This window comes from Engraulis encrasicolus, unplaced genomic scaffold (genome assembly GCF_034702125.1).
Source record: "Engraulis encrasicolus isolate BLACKSEA-1 unplaced genomic scaffold, IST_EnEncr_1.0 scaffold_38_np1212, whole genome shotgun sequence".
In the NCBI taxonomy this organism is placed as follows: domain Eukaryota; kingdom Metazoa; phylum Chordata; class Actinopteri; order Clupeiformes; family Engraulidae; genus Engraulis; species Engraulis encrasicolus.
In genome coordinates this window covers 579,823-592,001 of record NW_026945687.1, presented here as the reverse complement: position 1 = coordinate 592,001, position 12,179 = coordinate 579,823, and positions in this window count along the sequence as shown.

Genomic DNA, 12,179 nt, shown 5'->3' with positions numbered 1-12,179 from the left:
TGATGTAGTTGGGTAGTGTGATGTAGTGTGATGTAGTGTGATGTAGTTGGGTAGTGTGATGTAGTTGGGTAGTGTGATGTAGTGTGATGTAGTGTGATGTAGTGTGATGTAGTTGGGTAGTGTGATGTAGTGTGATGTAGTGTGATGTAGTGTGATGTAGTTGGGTAGTGTGATGTAGTGTGATGTAGTTGGGTAGTGTGATGTAGTGTGATGTAGTGTGATGTAGTGTGATGTAGTTGGGTAGTGTGATGTAGTTGGGTAGTGTGATGTAGTGTGATGTAGTGTGATGTAGTGTGATGTAGTGTGATGTAGTGTGATGTAGTTGGGTAGTTTGATGTAGTGTGATGTAGTTGGGTAGTGTGATGTAGTTGGGTAGTGTGATGTAGTGTGATGTAGTGTGATGTAGTTGGGTAGTGTGATGTAGTTGGGTAGTGTGATGTAGTGTGATGTAGTGTGATGTAGTGTGATGTAGTGTGATGTAGTTGGGTAGTGTGATGTAGTGTGATGTAGTTGGGTAGTGTGATGTAGTGTGATGTAGTTGGGTAGTGTGATGTAGTGTGATGTAGTGTAGTGTGCTGTAGTGTGCTGTAGTGTGATGTAGTGTGATGTAGTGTGATGTAGTGTGATGTAGTGTGATGTAGTTGGGTAGTGTGATGTAGTGTGATGTAGTGTAGTGTAGTGTGATGTAGTGTGATGTAGTTGGGTAGTGTGATATAGTGTGATGTAGTTGGGTAGTGTGATGTAGTTGGGTAGAGTGATGTAGTGTGATGTAGTTGGGTACATTGATGTAGTTGGGTAGTGTGATGTAGTGTGATGTAGTGTGATGTAGTTGGGTAGTGTGATGTAGTGTGATGTAGTGTGATGTAGTGTGATGTAGTGTGATGTAGTTGGGTAGTGTGATGTAGTTGGGTAGTGTGATGTAGTGTGATGTAGTTGGGTACATTGATGTAGTTGGGTAGTGTGATGTAGTGTGATGTAGTTGGGTAGTGTGATGTAGTGTGATGTAGTTGGGTAGTGTGATGTAGTGTGATGTAGTTGGGTAGTGTGATGTAGTTGGGTAGTGTGATGTAGTTGGGTAGTGTGATGTAGTGTGATGTAGTTGGGTAGTGTGATGTAGTGTGATGTAGTGTGCTGTAGTGTGATGTAGTGTGTTGTAGTGTGATGTAGTGTGATGTAGTGTGATGTAGTTGGATAGTGTGATGTAGTGTGATGTAGTTGGGTAGTGTGATGTAGTTGGGTAGTGTGATGTAGTGTGATGTAGTTGGGTAGTGTGATGTAGTGTGATGTAGTTGGGTAGTGTGATGTAGTGTGATGTAGTTGGGTAGTGTGATGTAGTGTGATGTAGTTGGGTAGTGTGATGTAGTGTAGTGTGCTGTAGTGTGATGTAGTGTGATGTAGTGTGATGTAGTGTGCTGTAGTGTGATGTAATGTGATGTAGTTGGGTAGTGTGATGTAGTGTGATGTAGTGTGATGTAGTTGGGTAGTGTGATGTAGTGTGATGTAGTTGGGTAGTGTGATGTAGTTGGGTAGTGTGATGTAGTGTGATGTAGTGTGATGTAGTTGGGTAGTGTGATGTAGTTGGGTAGTGTGATGTAGTGTGATGTAGTTGGGTAGTGTGATGTAGTGTGATGTAGTGTGATGTAGTTGGGTAGTGTGATGTAGTTGGGTAGTGTGATGTAGTGTGATGTAGTGTGATGTAGTTGGGTAGTGTGATGTAGTTGGGTAGTGTGATGTACTGTGATGTATTTGGGTAGTGTGATGTAGTGTGATGTAGTTGGGTAGTGTGATGTAGTTGGGTAGTGTGATGTAGTGTGATGTAGTTGGGTAATGTGATATAGTGTGATGTAGTTGGGTAGTGTGATGTAGTTGGGTAGTGTGATGTAGTTGGGTAGTGTGATGTAGTGTGATGTAGTTGGGTAGTGTGATGTAGTTGGGTAGTGTGATGTAGTTGGGTAGTGTGATGTAGTGTGATGTAGTTGGGTAGTGTGATGTACTGTGATGTAGTGTGATGTAGTTTGGTAGTGTGATGTAATGTGATGTAGTTGGGTAGTGTGATGTAGTGTGATGTAGTTGGGTAGTGTGATGTAGTTGGGTAGTGTGATGTAGTTGGGTAGTGTGATGTAGTGTGATGTAGTTGGGTAGTGTGATGTAGTGTGATGTAGTTGGGTAGTGTGATGTAGTGTGATGTAGTTGGGTAGTGTGATGTAGTGTGATGTAGTTGGGTAGTGTGATGTAGTTGGGTAGTGTGATGTAGTGTGATGTAGTTGGGTAGTGTGATGTAGTGCGATGTAGTTGGGTAGTGTGATGTAGTGTGATGTAGTTGGGTAGTGTGATGTAGTGTGATGTAGTTGGGTAGTGTGATGTAGTGTGATGTAGTTGGGTAGTGTGATGTAGTGTGATGTAGTTGGGTAGTGTGATGTAGTGTGATGTAGTTGGGTAGTGTTATGTAGTGTGATGTAGTTGGCAGAGCCGGCGCACTCAATACGCTCACTACGCTCTCAGCTTAAGGCCTCGCATGACCCGTTACGTCACTGACGTTGACAGTTAAAAAAAAAAAAAAACGCGAACTGATTTCATTGTTTATTATTGATTCCGTCACACAAAACGTGAAACGTCCAACATGAAACGACATTTTCCCTGCGGAAACGACAAAAAGAAAAAGGAAATTCATGACAATGAGCGACGAGAACAGCAGTCAGGTAGGCAACGTAACTCCTCTGGTGTTAAGGTTATGCTTCCACTCATTGTGATCCTTCTTCTGTGGCTAATTTCGTATGGAGCAGAAGTGTCAATGGGCCTTTGTATTGCACAACAATGCCGGGTTAAAAAGTGCCCAGGTCTTCGATACAGTCACATGTTGTAAAAAGGGGGATTAACGTTTTAGTTGTTTTAAAAGGTAGAAGTTGTTGAGAACGACAAGCTGAGTAGCGTTTCATTTAGTTTGTGCAATTAGTTCAACTGAATCAACAGCTAGCCTGGGCTACAGAGAATGTGAGAGGAAAAGGTGGTGTTGTCAACGTTTTACTGTTGTTTCGAAACGTGTACTAGTTGAATCATAATCTGAGAAGCCGTTCGTTTAGCCCATGAAACGTCAGTGCAGTCGAAGCAACGAAAGAGGGAGTGTGAGAGAAGCGGTGCCCTTTCTGTGTGTGTGTGTGTGTGTGAGTTTGAGCGCGCGCTGTTGTATGCGTGGCTGCCTCTCGATTGTTTAGAAACAAATATCAACATACACAGACATTGATTTTGGTTTTGACAGGCGCTTAAGATTTTTGATAAGACGTCCGTGCAGTCTAAGCAATGGAGGAGGAGGGAGAGAGAGAGAAGGAGTGCCGTGCGTGACTGTGTGTGTGTGTGTGTGTGTGGGTGATAACTATAGCAAGGGGGCGCGGCTTGCTTGGATAGACCTTTGGCGAATGACTGAAACTTGTGACGAAGGTGAATCTCAATAAATAGTGAACACAACATTATTCACAATAATGTGTGATAACTAGGGGTGGGCATAGATTATTTTTTTTAATCTAGATTAATCTCACTGTAATTATGAAATTAATCTAGATTAATCTAGATTAATCTATATCAAAATGGCTCATTCAGAATAGGCACGATAGCGAAATAATGCCGAAAAAAACCTTGGGGTTTCTTAAGACAGATGGCACATTAGACCAGAGCTCATCTTTTTTTCCAAAATGCATCTCATCTTCAAAAAATGGTCATGTTGATACTTGGAGATGAAAAAATCACAGCAATATGTGTAAAGTGTGTCCAATATGTTAGGAAGCATTTACAGTTATAAGATACTGAATGAAATTTCAAAATGAACAATGCTATAAGTTGTAGAGGCAAATACAGATAACTTACATCTATCAAACATTTAGGCTATTTAAACATTACCTCAACAATTCAGCATTTCATTTCTAATGGGGAGAGAGAGAGAGAGAGAGAGAGAGAGAGAGAGAGAGAGAGAGAGAGAGAGAGAGAGAGAGAGAGAGAGCGAGAGAGAGAGAGAGAGAGAGAGAGAGAGAGAGAGAGAGAGAGAGAATCTGCCACTGACTGTTAAAAGGAGCAGCGGCTCCTTTAAGAGAGGGAGGAGCTCTGCGCGTAGTAGGCACAGCAGCCCTCAGCAGAGCCAGGCTACTGGATATGCCTATCTAGAACCTACAGCACTGGCACACGGCGATTTGACAGTTGTTCTCAGAGTTAGAATGCCAGATGAGTTACAACTCGACATGAATTCAGTTTGCAAAAAAAAAAAAGTCAAGCGCGACAACCGCGAGGTTTATTACCGTCGGACATGAGAATATCTCACTGAATCGCAAATGTGCGCGATTGCAACACAAACATTCAGCGAGAGTAGATATTGACAGTTTCAGTTTGACAATCTTCAAAATGCATAGGCCTATCACGCGGAATGTTTTGCAATTATGGCACAGGCAAGATTTCTGGGAGTTGTTCATGTGGTCCATGCAATGCGTGAGGAAATGTAGGGTATGTCGGGCTGGTAGCCTACTCACACACAATAATGTCTCGCTATGCTTCACCTCAAACAATAACGTCTCTTAAGTCTACCACTTATGAAAAAGCACTCAAACAACAACTACCATGGCAGAGGGATTAATGTTTTCAGCTGCAAACAGTTCATATTTAGTAGGTCTGCTGAAACAACAGGTGGAGAGAGGAGAAGCGACTGGAGCGCAGTCTAAAAGCATCTGTCAATTAAACGCTATGGTGACGTGCATACCCAAACTCCAAACCTATATTTTGAGAATATATTAACGTGCGATATTTTCTTTATCGCGCGACAAGAGTCTCACATTATCGCAGCACGTTAACGCCAATAATGGTCCACCACTAGTGATAACATTCATAACTAGATTGCATTCTGACAGAAAATGCTGGAAGCGGGCTTGCCTTTTGGGGCAGAGATGAAACAAAGTACTATTGAGAAAACAAAGCTAAAAGAAATCTTGGAAAAACTCCATCCACCCAGTCAGAAGTTATGGGCCAAACAATTCAGCCATCTTGGATTCAGCCATCTTGAAAGTGTTGTAGCTCTGCGTTTTGAGGATATACTAAATGACATACATGGTATTTTAAGTTGGCTAAGGAACACTGCATATGATATAATTTTGAAAATCAACATGGCTTCGAGCGGGATTCGAACTCACAACAAAATATCTGTAATCCAGCCCCTTTGACATTGATATTATATGACATACAATATGATATTTGAAGTTGGCTAAGGAACACTGCATGATATCATTTTGAAAATCAACATGTGTCCAAGTGGGATTCGAACTCCCAACCTACATATCTGTAATCCAACAACATTCCCATTGAGCAAAGGCCAGCGCCCATGTGTTGAAGTTTGTCACAAAGATATTTTGCAATTTCAGCGGCAAAATTGCACCATCGAATCCTGTGTAAAGTGTTATTTGTGAGTCCAATTTTCGAGGGTCCAGGGAATGGAAAAGCACTAGGCCTCGGCTGGGATTTCAGTACGCGCACTCCTCAATCGTCCGGTGCAAAAGTATTTATTGTTGTCAGAATGGTAAAAAGTCATGAATGAAACTTCAATTAAAATAAAGAAGACAGTCCAACTAAATGAAGGTAATATGAAATAGTGATATAATTAAGTGAGTACGGTCGAAATAATGTGACAGACCGGGCTGCGTTTCCCCATTCAACTCAAACACAACCCAAAACCCGACTAAATGCCATATGACATATGACGTCATCCCAAAAGGTCACCCGTCACTTAAAGTAATAAACATAAAAACAAAAACTAAACATAATCCATCCATAACCATTCAGTTAATCTTCCACATAATAATCAAATATCTTACATTTAACCCAAAATATTATCTTATAAGGCCAAAACATAAAAAATAGCAAAATGGCTGTAACATACCGGCCCCTAATTTTGAACCAACAAAATTACAAAAATCAACCAAGGAGCAGCCATCAACAAAACGTCAGAGTACATAAATCACACATGGCATAATAGACACAGCATCAGCAATAGCATCACATACCCAACCCATTCCCAAAGTCCATTTCAATAGCACAAATCAAAAGTCCTTTTTTTCCGTGTGTGTGCTTATGAGTACGTATGTGTGCATGTTTGGGCGGATGTGTGCGTGTGCGCTTGTTTTCATAGTCCATGACAAAAAACGAAAAAAGGTCTTCAGACAAAAAATGTCCAAAAAAAAAAAATGCAAGAGCAAAATGTCTCTCATTAATGTCCATTAAGTGCAATTGTCCATCATTTCATGCATAAATCGTAATCAACTTAGGAATTCATATGCATGTCATGCACCAACCATATACTCCAGCAATCAGTAAACCATACTTCAATGACCATGTAATAACATTGTAATAAACCATCATAAGACCTCAACACAGGTATATTCATTCAATTTCCATGCTTTGCATTCATAAAGTAAATAACTCGTTTCCAGGAAAACAACAAACAAACAAAAAAAAGGGGGGGGAGGAGAGAGAAAGGAGAGGGGAAAGGGATAGGAAGGAGAGAGGGACTTGAATTCAATCAGATTCAAGTAAAAGGCACAACTTCGTTATGGGCCTTTCCAATTCGTTGCTTTGGGTTCTAACCCGCACTTTGCGCACAAAGCCTTTGGCATCCTTTATTGTCTCAGTGATGCGCCCTAGGGGCCATGTATTTCTTGGGGCGCACTCTTCTACTAAGAGAACTAAATCTCCTACTGAGAAGTTTCTATGTGGCCTGTTCCATTTCTGGCGCTTTTGTAAGTGGGGTAGATATTCTTTTGTCCATCTTTTCCAAAAGAGGTCACTTAGATACTGGACTTGTTTCCAGCGCCTTCTTCCATAGGACTCGTGTTTACTAAACAATCCAGGAGGGAGGATGGGCTTTCCTTTCAGAAGTAAGAGATGATTGGGTGTAAGCGCTTCAAGATCATTTGGATCATTACTAGAGGGTGTAATTGGCCTGTCATTGAGAATTGCTTCAACCTCACAGAATAGTGTTTGGAGGGTTTCATCGTCAATGATTTGCTGCCTTGTGATGGAACAAAGGATCTTTTTAGCTTCCTGCACCAAACGCTCCCATACTCCGCCGTGGTGTGCTCCATGAGGAGGGTTAAATCTCCACTGTATTCCCTCTTGTGCGAGTGTGGTATGGATTTTATCCTGATTCAAGTTTTTTTTATTGCTTGTCTCAATTCACGCTGCGCACTGATGAAATTAGTTCCATTGTCAGATCTGATGGCTTTGACCTGTCCCCTCCTACAAATGAGCCTTCTCATGGCATTAATGCAGGAATCAGTATCAAGCGTGTGGGCAACTTCAAGATGTACTGCACGGGATGTTAGACATGTGAATATCACTCCATACCTTTTCACTGTATTCCTGCCTCTTTTGACCTCAATGGGTCCAAAGTAATCCATGCCTACATGAGTGAATGGAGGTAGGTCCATGACTAGGCGATCGGGTGGTAGGTCAGACATTTTTTGTTGTCCAGCACTTTTGCGTTTGCGACGACATGTCACACATTCTCCTATGATCTTTCTTGCCAGTGCATTAGCTTGAGGGATCCAAAACTGCCTGCGCAGCGTGGAGAGCATATGGTTTCTCCCATCGTGCCCCACTTTCTCATGAATGCAGCGGAGAATGAGCTTGGAAATGTCACTGTGCTTAGGCAAGATGGCCGGATGTTTTGCCTCTTCGGGTAGTGCAGACTTACTCAGTCTGCCACCAACTCTAAGGATGCCGTTCTCCAGCACAGGATCCAGTGTGTACAAAGAGCTTGCTTTCCTGATTGGCTTTCCATTGCTCAAGAGTGACATATCCTCAGAGAAGTGTTGCCTTTGTACATAACTGACTATAGCCTGCTCAGCCTTTTCAAAGTCACTCACTGTAAGAAGGTAAGTTGTTTTTTCCATTTTCCTTTTGTGACCAGTTTGTTTGTTTTCATTGGCCTTTTTCTTTTCGTCACACCTTTGCTTAAGTGTGTCTTTGATTTTCAAAATCCATGCAACTGCACGTTTTAGGTCGGACCACCTCGAGAAGTATGACAGCAGTTTGGTAGTTGGGCATGATTCCACGGACGAGACTGCTGTGACGTAAACTGAAGTTTCCTCCTTTACTTCAGGATCGTTCTCTGAGATGGTATGTATGTCTTCAATCATTTCTGGCCATTGAGCAGGGGTTCGAAGAAAGTGTGGTCCATTTAACCACATTTGGCACTGGAGAAAGGCTTTGGCTGACAGGCCACGAGATGCTACATCAGCCGGATTCTCCTTTGAGGAAATGTGCCTCCATTGTTCTACTTTTGTCAGAGAATGAATTTGAGATATGCGATTTGCCACGTACGTCTTGAATCGTTTCGTGCTATTGGCTATGTACTGCAGAACAGTCATACTGTCTGTCCAAAGGACTGAATCTGAAAGTGACAAGTGCAACTCAGTTCTCAGCATACAGTCCAGACGTGCAGCCAGGACTGCTGCTGCCAGCTCCATTCTGGGGATGGTTGTGGGCTTCATAGGTGCAACTCTGGCTTTCCCGAAGGCAAAGGACACATGGGTGTCACCAGCATCATTTGTGAGCTTCAGATAGGATACGGCGCCATATCCCACCTCACTAGCATCGCAAAAGTGGTGCAGCTGCGCTGATGTAATCTTGCCAAAGCCTGAAGGACTGAAGCTTCTGTCAACACCCAGACTGCTCAAAAGGTGAAGCGAGTTATGCCAACTTTCCCATGCAAGCGCAGTTTCTTTTGGAATTCTCTCATCCCAGCTCAGCTTCAACTTGCACAAGCTTTGAAGGATCTGCTTTGCAACGAGTGTTACAGGAGCTAGGAAGCCCAGGGGGTCATAGATGGAGCATACGACAGAGAGGAGCCCCCTTCTGGTGAGCTGGTGCGATTTGATGGCAATGCTGAATGTAAACTGATCACTTTCCACATTCCATTGCGTGCCAAGCGCTCTTTCCATCGGGAGTTGTTCCTTGCTGCTCAGATCCAACGTCTGCACTTCTTTTGCTCGGTCCCTTTCAGGGATTGCAGCCAGTACTTTTCTGTCATTGCTAACCCACTTGTTGAGGTGGAAGCCTCCTTTTGCACATAGTTCACGCAGCTGGTGCAGAAGAGACAGTGCCTGCTCTGTTCCACTGACTGCTTTGAGGCAGTCATCCACATAGAAGTTGTGCATTACCGTGCTTGTGACTTCCTCTGCATACGCATGCTGGTGGTCATTAGCAGTTTTCTGCAGGGCGTATGTTGCACAGCTAGGCGACGATACAGCACCAAAGATGTGCACTAACATCCTATGTTCCACAAGCTCTTTGGACAAGTCTCCATTAGGCCACCAGAGGAAGCGTAAGAAGTTGACATGCTCCTTTGCCACACGCACCTGGTGGAACATCCCCTCAATGTCAGTCATGAAGGCGACGGGGCCTAGGCGAAAACGGAGCAATGCACCGAGGAGGGTGTTGGTCATATCGGGGCCTTGTAGGAGCTCCTTATTCAAAGAGGTACCGCTGTAGGAAGCTGCACAGTCAAAAACTACACGCAGTTTGTGTTTGCGTGGATGGTATACACCATGGTGTGGCAAGTACCACACATTGCCAGTTTCAGTCTGCAGCTCACTTGCAGGTACAATTTCAGCCTGTCCTTTTGCAAGCACTTCACTTATAAAGGCCTTGTACTCATTATAGAATTCAGTATTCTTTTCAAACTTCTTGGCCAAATACTGAGCCCTTTGATGTGCAATCTGCCTATTGTTGGGTATGTTCACACTTGTGCTGCGAAATGGCAGTTTGAGATGGTAATGACCATTTTTGAGTTCAGCTGACTCGTTAGAAATGTCCAAGAACTGCTTATCCTCTCTTGACATTTCATTCTTTTCATACTGATGCTCTATGAAATCTTCATTGTAGTGCTTAATCAGTAGGTTTTCTAGGCTGCCCACAGATATCCTATTGGCTGTGTAGGAACTGTTTGGGCTACCAGAACCAAGAGGTCCATTCAAGACCCACCCAAGCTGCGATTTGACAGCATACGGACCACTGTCAACACTGTTGATGATCTTCCATGGCTCTAATGCTTTTGGAGCATTGACCCCTATGAGCAGCCCAATGCTGGCGTCAATAGACTTAATGTCAACCTCCTGCAGATATGGCCATTTTCTTATATCCTGTTGTTTTGGAATGTCATCGTGTGTTACAGGGATTTGATTTTGTGTAAAAACGTCAGGGAGTCTCAGGTAAGTATCACTGTCCAGTGCAGCTACTTCCATGCCAGTTATTTTGAATGTAGACAATGTTTTTTCCTGGCCCATTGTTCTTAAAACAATTTCTGTTCTTTTTCCAGGGGCAGCAAGTTGCTTGGCAAGCTCCTCTGTACAAAAAGTTGCAGAGCTCCCTGGATCCAAAAAAGCGTATGTCTCCACATACTTCGTTCCATGTTCCAGCCTCACTTTAACAGGTACAATAGCAAGAGCACACTTTCCGGCCCCAGTATTGCTCCCTGTAGCCATGGACAAGACATTTTCTTCATTTGGAGGGTCATTTTGATTTCCTTTGTGTGGTATGTGCAAGATGGTGGGGTGCATTTTATTACAAGTTTTGCATTGCAGGCGCTGCTGACAATCCCTGCTAAGATGTCCCTTTTGCACACATCCAAAACACAGTCCATTATCTTTCATGAACTGTACCTTTTCGTTGTTTGTTTTTATTTTGAAACTGTCGCACATTGTCATGAAGTGGCTTTTGTTGCAGAACAGACATGTTGTAAGTGAACTTGGGCTTTTTTGTTTACTTGGTGGTTGTGCTTTTGTTTGTCCAGGTGTTGGTGTTGCAGTAGTGGCAAAGCTGCTTGTTTTGTTTACTTTTGTGGGCATTTTCCTTTGTTTTGAATCAGATGTGGTCTGTATCTCTCCGAAAACTGGGTCCAGCATGATGCGTGCTTGCTTATCAATGTATGCCAGTAGGTCATTGAAAGATGCTCTTTGTTTATGTTTTTCGTATATGCTACTGACCACAGAGCGCCATCTCTCTCTGAGCTTGAATGGTAGCTTTGAGACAAGAATTCTCAAGTTGGAGGGTGTTTCCAGATCTGATGTGAAATGCATTTCTTTCATTGTGTTATGGCAGGTTTTTAGGAATATTGCATATGATCTCAGTGCTGCTGCATCCTCAGTCTTGATGTGTGGCCATGTCAATGCTTTATCCAGGTAAGCAGATGAGATTTTGATGTGATTTCCGAAGTGCCACTCCAGCTGTTCTTTGGCCTCCTTATAGCCTTGGTCCGGTGGTAAGTGGAAACAGCTCCTGACCAGGTTCCTTGCCTCTCCAGATGTGTACTGTTCCAGGAAATAAAGCCTTTGTTGCATATTGTCTGTTTTGGTTTCAATGGTCTGTTCAATTGATTTTATAAATGTTCTGTATTGAAGTGGGTCACCATGGAAAACAGGAATTTCTCTTTGTGGTAATTGTGATAACATGTTTTGTTTTGCCAGCATTTCTGTTATTTCATTTTGTTTTTTCATCACCTCGAGGAAGTTGGTGTCGTTTGTTGCATTGTGTTGTGCCTTCTGCGCAGGGATTTGTTTAGTGGCATTTAAAGATATTGAGTTTTGTTCTGATTTGACTGTTGGACTGAAACTGAGTTTGACTTTATTTGTGGTGTTACTTGTGGTGCTGTGCTGAGGAGGTTGTTTTGTTTTATCTTTTCCTTTAGTGGTTGGAATAATGTACTCGGTTGAGGTACCAGATGGCGTTGTGAAATTAGCACCAGGCGCTTCATATTCCTGCAGGACCTGTATTTTTGCGTCTGCCTGGGCCATTTTTGTTTCAAGTTCGAGTTTCTTTTTTGCGTTTTGTATTTTCAGTGCTTGTACCTCTAACTCAAGTTCTTTGTCAAGCGCGTCAGTCTGCGCCATTAATTGAGCGCGCTCCACGCGCGTATCCGAAAGCGCTTTGGAAGCGTTACTGCCCCGACTGGAGGCTACACTCGGTGACTTTTTTGCCGCCACCTGTGAGACGCTGTCATGTGGGGAAACCAAGGTTTCATGCTCATGAGTTACTTCGGCTTGCAGTTCCGTTTCACAAACATTCACTGTTTCACCCTCATTCTTTTCCACTTCATCAGCATTCAGCCACATTTCAACACCTTTTACAAATTCAGTGAAGCTCATTACTTTGGG